The sequence below is a fragment of the Dermacentor andersoni genome, unplaced genomic scaffold, assembly GCF_023375885.2.
Source record: "Dermacentor andersoni unplaced genomic scaffold, qqDerAnde1_hic_scaffold ctg00000039.1, whole genome shotgun sequence".
NCBI lineage: Eukaryota > Metazoa > Arthropoda > Arachnida > Ixodida > Ixodidae > Dermacentor > Dermacentor andersoni.
Genome location: NW_027314752.1, coordinates 2,990,396 through 2,998,879, shown reverse-complemented (window position 1 = coordinate 2,998,879; position 8,484 = coordinate 2,990,396). Strand labels below are relative to the sequence as shown.

The following is an 8,484-nucleotide window of genomic DNA, read 5'->3' as shown; positions in this document are numbered from 1 at the left end:
ACTAACTGAAACAACGTGTCAGTATTTCGCAATCATTGGCGGCGTCTCCAGGACACCAAAGCGTCAACGGGGACACCAAAGCTAGAACTCGGACTGGTCCGTGGGTTGGGCTCGCCGAGGCCTGCGCGTGCCAGGGGTGTATAAGATCGGGCAATTTTTTATACGAACACTCCCTGGCACGTTTCGGCCTCCGTGGCCCCACCCTAAGAGCCGCCCTGCTTCCAGCCATGATCCCCCCGCTACGCCTTGGGTGCCCCGGAGATCCTGCGCCATCTGCTTTATTATAACTTCAGGTGCTCACCTGAGGTCTCCTTTTGCTGGTTACATGTGCCCGGCCATCGAGTCAGATGTGTTCGTGTTGGCTTGCGCGCGCGTGACAACATACTTGTTAATTTAGTTAGTATGCACATGTTTACAAGTTTATACGGTTGATATTATTACTAACGTTACTTCGTATCATCATCATCATCATCATCATCATCAGCCTGGTTACGCCCACTGCAGGGCAAAGGCCTCTCCCATACTTCTCCAACTACCCCGGTCATGTGCTAATAGTGGCCATGTTGTCCCTGCGAACTTCTTAATCTCATCCGCCCACCTAACTTTCTGCCGCCCTCTGCTACGCTTCCCTTCCCTTGGAATCCAGTCCGTAACTCTTAATGACCATCGGTTATCTCCCCTCCTCATTACGTGTCCTGCCCATGCCCATTTCTTTTTCTTGATTTCAACTAAGATATCATTAACTCGCGTTTGTTCCCTCACCCAATCTGCTCTTTTCTTATCCCTTAACGTTACACCTATCATTCTTCTTTCCATAGCTCGTTGCGTCGTCCTCAGTTTAAGTAGAACCCTTTTCGTAAGCCTCCAGGTTTCTGCCCCGTACGTGAGTACTGGTAAGACACAGCTGTTATAAACTTTTCTCTTGAGGGATAATGGCAACCTGCTGTTCATGATCTGAGAATGCCTGCCAAACGCACCCCAGCTCATTCTTATTCTTCTGATTATTTCAGTCTCATGATCCGGATCCGCAGTCACTACCTGTCCTAAGTAGATGTATTCCCTTACCACTTCCAGTGCCTCACTACCTATCGTAAACTGCTGTTCTCTTCCGAGACTGTTAAATATTACTTTAGTTTTCTGCAGATTAATTTTTAGACCCACCCTTCGGCTTTGCCTCTCCAGGTCAGTGAGCATGCATTGCAGTTGTTCCCCTGAGTTACTAAGCAAGGCAATATCATCAGCGAATTCAAGTTACTAAGGTATTCTCCATTAACTCTTATCCCCAATTCTTCCCAATCCAGGTCTCTGAATACCTCCTGTAAACACGCTGTGAATAGCATCGAAGAGATCGTATATCCCTGCGTGACGCCTTTATTTATTGGGATTTTGTTGCTTTCTTTATGGAGGACTACGGTGGCTGTGGAGCCGCGATAGATATCTTTCAGTATTTTTACATACGGCTCGTCTACACCCTGATTCCGCAATGCCTCCATGACTGCTGAGGTTTCGACAGAATCAAACGCTTTCTCGTAATCAATGAAAGCTATATATAAAGGTTGGTTATATTTCGCACATTTTTCTATCACCTGATTGATAGTGTGAATATGGTCTATTGTTGAGTAGCCTTTACGGAATCCTGCCTGGTCCTTTGGTTGACGGAAGTCTAAGGTGTTCCTGATTCTATTTGCAATTGGCCGTGTCTGCTGTGCCCGGGGCACAGCAGACGAAAGGTGCCCGAAATGTCTACGTTCACCCATGACGTCACGTCCGCTATAACCCATGATGTCACATCCGCTCATTTCCATGGCGTCTGTCTTGCGGAGCCGGCTGCGCTGCGAAGCGGTTCGTATTCCGTGCCCACTTAAAGCGTGAGTAATTCATCTTTCCACGCTATATGCGTGTAATAAAGGATTGGGGCTGTGAGCTGTTTGATGCGTTACCATTAGGTACCTTGTGCGCATATTTTGCCTCATGGCCGCGTCAAATTGCAGCCGGCATGTGGAATGGGCCGTGGCATCTTATATGGAGCTGCTCATGCGAGTGGTATTGCCTCCGTCAGGATCGTCAGTGCGTGCACAGAACCATTCAGTAGTCTGATTCAGGGGAGGGTGCGCGTAAGAACGAGGACGTAAGAAAACACTGGCATGACGAGCTGTTCCGTCAGATCGCGTTACATCGCGCTTTTTTTCTAAGCTAGACCATCTCGCTCGAGCGAGAGGATCTTAGAACAGCATTACTACTGCTTTTTTACAGCTTTGCTGCGGCTCATTTAATCATCACCTGCATTCTTTTAATGATACAAATGGCATCGCTCCGCGGAAGAGCGTCTCTTGAAGTTTCCAAACAAGAGCCAATGCCACCGTGCCTGCTGCATGCGCGCTTACCTTTCCTAACGCAGCTAAGACGCGGCACTAGCTCTGCTACTGCGTGATACAGGGTCACTGTGATAATAAAATTAAAAAGAACAAACGAAATTAATGCAGAAAATGTCAAACGTTGCTAAGCGTGATAAACGGACCTGCCTCGCTAGATGAGTTGAAGAAATCGGCGTCCTGAAGTCAGCTTCGCCGCAGTATACTAGTGTTACGCGGTGAAGCATATCAGAACTGAAGAGACCGCTTTCACCGACATATGTGTTCCTTAATGATGTGCTTGTGGACCTGCCGTCTCCTATTACATTACGCGCGCCGAGGCGCCTAAGTGTACTGGCCGGCCTTCAGCGCTATTTCGGACGTGGCTGTGATGCTTTGAACCGTTTGTTTGTCGACCTCGTAAGCCAGTTAATGTTTACACGGCCATTTTTTTCTGAACTGTTGGTTTCTTCCATAATAGCTACGTAATTTCGTAGTTTCCTGTTCAACTGCTTTGGTCATATGCGAGTCAAGGTGTTCTCTGTAGCCGAGCGCAGTTTTCGAAAGCGAAACGACGCTTTTGCAACAGCATATAGCAGGCACGTACCCAGGATCTTTTTTTCGGGGGGGGGGGGGGGGGGGGGGGCACCACCTCCATCATCATCATCAGCCTGTTTTATTTCCACTGCAGGACGAAGGCCTCTCCCTGCGATCTCCAATTACCCCTGACCTGTGCCAACCGATTCCAACTAGCGCCCGCGAATTTCCTAATTTCATCGCTCCACCTAGTCTTTTGTCGTCCTCGATTGCGTTTTCCTTCTCTTGGTACCCATTCTGTAACCCTAATGGTCCAACGGTTATCTAACCGGCGCATTACATGACCTGCCCAGCTACATGTTTTCCTCTTGATGTCAATTAGAATACCGTCTATACCCATTTGCTCTCTGATCCAAACCGCTCTCTTTCTCTCCCTTAACGTTATGCCTAGCAATCTTCGTTCGATCGCTCTTTGCGCGGTCCTTAACTTGCTCTCAAGTCTCTGCCCCATATGTCAGCACTGGCAAAATGCACTGATTGCACACCTTACTTTTCAATAATAATGGTAAGCTTCCAGTCAGGAGCTGGCAATGTCTGCCGTATGTGATCCAACCTATTTTTATTCTTCTGTGAATTTCCTTCTCATGATCAGGGTTCCCTGTGATTAATTGACCTAGGTAAACGTACTACTTCACAGTCTCTAGTGGCCGACTGGCGATCCTGATCTCTTGTTCCTTTGCCCGGCTATTTATCATTATCTTCATCTTCTGCATATTAATATTCAACCCCACTCTTACACTCTCTGTTAAGGTCTCCAATCATTTGTTGTCACTCGTCTACATTGTTGTTGAATAGAACAATGTCATCGGCAAACCGAAGGTTGCTGAGATATTTGCCGTCGATCTTTACTCCTAAGCCTTCCCAGTTTAATAGCTTGAATTCTAAGCGCGCAGTGAATAGCTTTGAAGAAATTGTGTCTCCCTGTCTGACCCCTTTCTCTATAGGTATCTCCCTGCTTTTCTTGTGTAGAATTAAGGTAGCTGTAGAACCTCTGTAGATATTCTTACGCGAAGGACAAGTCAGTAAGACGACAAACTATTTACAGATTATATTTACAACAACGGTTGCAGCGCTGACCGGTCAGATTCACAGCGCGAGCCCAGTTCGTTCTTCCTCCTCTTTTCTGGGGTGATGGCGCCCACTCGCCTCGTTCAAATAAACAAATACCACACGCATGTAGCAATATTTTCCAAGCTTTTTACCTAAGCGTTCTGTACTCCTTGATTACGTAGTGCCTCTATGACTGCTGGTATCTCTACTGAATCAAATGCATTTTCGTAATCTATATAAGCCACATAAAGAGGCTTATTGTACTCTGCAAATTTCGCGATAACCTGATTGATGACATGGATGTGATCCATTGTAAAGTATCTCTTCCTGAAGCCAGCCTGTTCCCTTGGTTGACAAAATCGAGTGTTGCCCTTATTCTATTGGAGATTATTTTGGTAAATATTTTATATAATACTGGGAGCAAGCTAATGGTCCTATAATTTTTCAATTCTTTAACGTCTCCTTTTTTGTGGATTAGTATAATGTCGTTATTCGTCCAGTTTTCTGGGACCCTTGCAGTTGATAGACACTTCGTATAAAGAGCCGCCAGTTTTCTAAGCATTGTGTCGCCTCCATCTTTGATTAAATCGACTGTTATTCCACCTTCTCCTCCCGCTCTTCGTTTCTTGTCTTGCATGGGCCCTTCTTACCTCATCGCTAGTTATAAGAGAGTTTCTGTATCTTTTTCATTACTGTTTCTAAGTGAGGTATCGTGACTCCTCTGGGTACTGTATACAGGTCAGCTTAGAATTTTTCCGCTGCTTTTACTATATCTTCGAGATTGCTGATGATATTATACTTCTTATCTTTTAGTGCATACATCATGGTTTGTCCTATGCCAGGTTTCTTTTTTTACTGATTTCAGGCTGCGTTTATTTTTTATGGCTTCTTCAGTCTTTCTCATGTTATAGTTTCGAATATCAGTTACTTTCGCCTTGTTGATCGGTTTTGACAGTTCCGCGAATTGCGTAACGCCGTGCGGCCGCCAGTCCCATACAACCGCGTAGAGCACAGGACTCTGCGATTCTAGACGTACTGCGCTCACCGCGAAAGGTTAGAAAAACACCCACATAAGCACAGCAGAGAAGTGGCTACGTGAGGCGGTTCGACCGATAACTGTAGAAGCGTCATTCAAAACAAGTAATTGTTCTCCACTTCCGGCGGCATTTTCTCTACTTCCTTCTTAAATAAAAAGATGTTGATCCATAAATATTCTCATAAACAACCGTTAACATTTTTATTATTCGCTTTTGCTTGCAGTTTGGTTGTTGCCTTGGCTCTCTCCCTTAGTAGATCGCTAAATTTCTGAACTCCTTGTGATTTTTGTTTCCAGTTGCCAATTTTGCACGAAAAGTGCTATACAATTAGGGAAAAACAGACGAGGTAACGGGCGACAGTCATCTTGCTTATGGGTTTACGGGTTATTGCAGGGTTTCATGATGGACGCTCTTTCACATTATTTTATTTCCCACCTTATCTAACCCATATCACGTGTATATGGTTCCGGGCATCTGCCAGCGTCGCGGCGAGCCGTAACTCAAGGAAATCATGAAGCAAAGGGAAAAGTTAAACGCAATTGGCGTTTTCTCCGGCCGCAACTCGTTCCATGAGAGTACAGACCAACTGAGTAACAGCCGCATCCCTCTCCTGGTCCCAGGATCAGCCTAAACAAAGAAGGTTGAACTAACAAAAGCAACAGCTATGCGCGTGACGGTTGAATCGATGGTGACAACTGAATGCATCTCGAGTTAATCGCGCGGGTGCGGAATCTATGAGAAAACTGTCCTTCACATTACAAGAGATGCCGATAACTACCGCCATCTAAAAGGAGTGAAAAAGGCAGCATAATGCTGACCGATGAATAGCTGGCAAGTCTCAACATTGATCTGGCGGCGCTTTAGGAATGTGTGAGGAGTGGTGGCGTGGGTGAGGAGGGGGGGTATGCCACTGGATTTCGGGTTGTGGCCCGGGCCACCCCGGGCCCCCCCCCTGGGTACGTGCCTGGCATATAGTGCCATCGCCCATTTACAACACAGTCAATCAATGTCATTTTGTATGTCACTGGGAAACCACCGAACGCAGGGAACTCACTCGCATGCGGGAAACTGCATAACTAGCCACTGGATTAGCGTGCCTCTTGGGAAGCTGCTTTGCATCAAAGGCCAGGTACCCTTGCTATGATTCCCTGCAAAAGATGTATGTGATTATGTATGTATGTATGCAAAGATGTATGTGTATGTATGTGATGATTGCGGTGAAGCTAACCTTACGGAACCGAATTTCGCAACGCTTTTTAGACTCCTGCATCTCTGCCAGCCACTACCAAACGCTTGTTGGTACGTTTCTTGGCAAAGGTCCAGCTAAATCTCCCCTGTTGGGAGTGGGGGAAGGGGGGGGGGCTCACGTATATGAAAACTGCCAAGGAAAGCAGTTGCCCTGATGAAGGCACGCTCCCCTGTCGAAACATTTGCACCAGCCTGTTCGACCACCGTTATCACCGCAACATATTTGTGTGTTGCGGTGAAGCATGCCGATATTGGGAAAGATTTACGTGAATCTGGAATGTGTGGTTTCTGTCAGCGACGAACCTAATGTTCTACTCTCAACAAAGCAGATTTTCGCGGCAGGATGCATGATGTCTTGAGAACTTTTGTTGGCTAAAGCCATACATGCCAGGTTAGCTCTTGTCACAATAATACGCTTTACCGCAATACACAAGAGGCCTCGCTGCAGGACACGCCCGCCGTAGTTAGCCAAAACCTTACGTGACCGTCCACTGCAAAACACCTCCTGTATTGCGGTGAATCGTAATAAAGCACATTTGTCAGTTTAGAATGTAAAGACCCTTGCCCTTCGCTTTTGTAATATTATGACTCAGTTTAATTAGAACATGTATTCACTGCTAAAAACATCCACATTGAAATAAAGATCTGAACACTGATGGCAGCCTGTGTGATGTTTTATCCCTTTACTTTTTTGTGTACCTGTCACGCTGCCATTATTAAATTTTCCTGTACTTTGTAAGGTGCTGACGTACATAACATTACATCACAAGGAGCCACTGCGTAATTAGTGTTCAAGAAGCAGTGTGATGGCTTTTCTCAAGAAAGGTTTGGATTATGTTGTTGTGAAGGTTTTTTTTTAGAGGTAGCTTTCTAAGAAGAAATCAGATGTCAGGAAATAGACCTCAATGGCACAGTAATCCTGGCTGCCTTTTGCTCAAACGTGCCCTAGACATAATTGAGTAATTTGCACTTGCAACTGGACAGCAGCCTTAGCTTGGGAGACCAGTGATATGGCATATTTTATCAAACTAGGTGACACATAGCATTACCAGTCCGAATAGAGACCCGTTTAAATGTTTGTCACCTTTAACACCTAGATTTTCGACCATGAATTCAGAAAAATCTGTAGCACATTTAGAACCTAAATTTTAAATGCTGTATAAGTTGGCTTCTTGTTCACTGCAGCTGTGCTCGGCTTCTGTCCAAATGGGAGAGCACTTCTGCACAGCTTATTAGGGAACATTCTTATTTACATACCTTCTTTTTATTTATCTCGCCTACAATAACAATCAAATGTTTATAGCACATGAATGTGCTGTGCATGAATCTTAACTTACAATGCCATGTTCAACAGCACAGTGCATGTAGCTTGTGTTGGTTCATTCAAGCTAAGCATTGCTACAGCCTTTAACTGTAGGTATCATGGTATGAGAGCAGAGAAATGGATATGCAAAAACAGTTGGGCACATTGAGACAACATCTTTGTTGTGTGTGAAAAGGTGACAGATACACAATATGGGGAGAACGCATGCACTTTCATATTTTCTCGCGCACAAAAAAAGCCGGAGGAATAAGTTTTCTTCACTGTGCCATAGAAACTATATGTTTGCTCTCAAAGGTAATTCTGATTCATTGGATTGGATATGTTCCTGTGCTGTGTTTATTTTCTTGAGTGTGCTTTAGTTTTTGCACGTTAATGTTTCAAACTTGTTTTTATTTTCACAGACTGAACATCCCACGTCTTGGTTTGACTTCCTGGTACAAGATACTTGCACTTAGCATGGAGTGATGAAGCAGAGCAGTGTACTTTTATTAAATGTGCAGATTTTAGCAGTATAACAGCCGTTCATTAAAAAAACATGTGTGCTGAAAATAAAGTGTTCTTACCCACATTCCTCGTTGTCTATTTATTTATTTATTAATACTGTCAACCCTCATAGAGGGTCATAACAGAGAGGACAATACAATTACATAAATCAAATATGGACAATGTCAATGTACGTAAAGTTGCTTAACACTTGTCAATTCACAGTGAATAAGATGTTCACTTGAATGCTGTTCAGCACACTTCTGACATTTATCAAAATACGTACAATGAATATCAAGTCGCACATATCACTTCGCACTTCAAAACTAAATCGAAAACTCCCATAAATATGCCTCAGCAGCATTTTCAAAGTCGGTGACATCTTTTAGGCTAA

At 44.6% G+C, this 8,484-nt stretch overlaps 1 long non-coding RNA gene across 1 annotated transcript; it reads left to right on the top strand.

Moving 5' to 3' along the window:
• The first annotated feature begins 1,702 nt into the window (after nucleotides 1-1,702).
• On the top strand, nucleotides 1,703-8,175 carry LOC126528231 (uncharacterized). Its single transcript, XR_008611677.2, has 2 exons — nucleotides 1,703-1,868; nucleotides 8,009-8,175. It is a non-coding gene; the product is annotated as an uncharacterized lncRNA (long non-coding RNA).
• The last annotated feature ends 309 nt before the right edge of the window (nucleotides 8,176-8,484 follow it).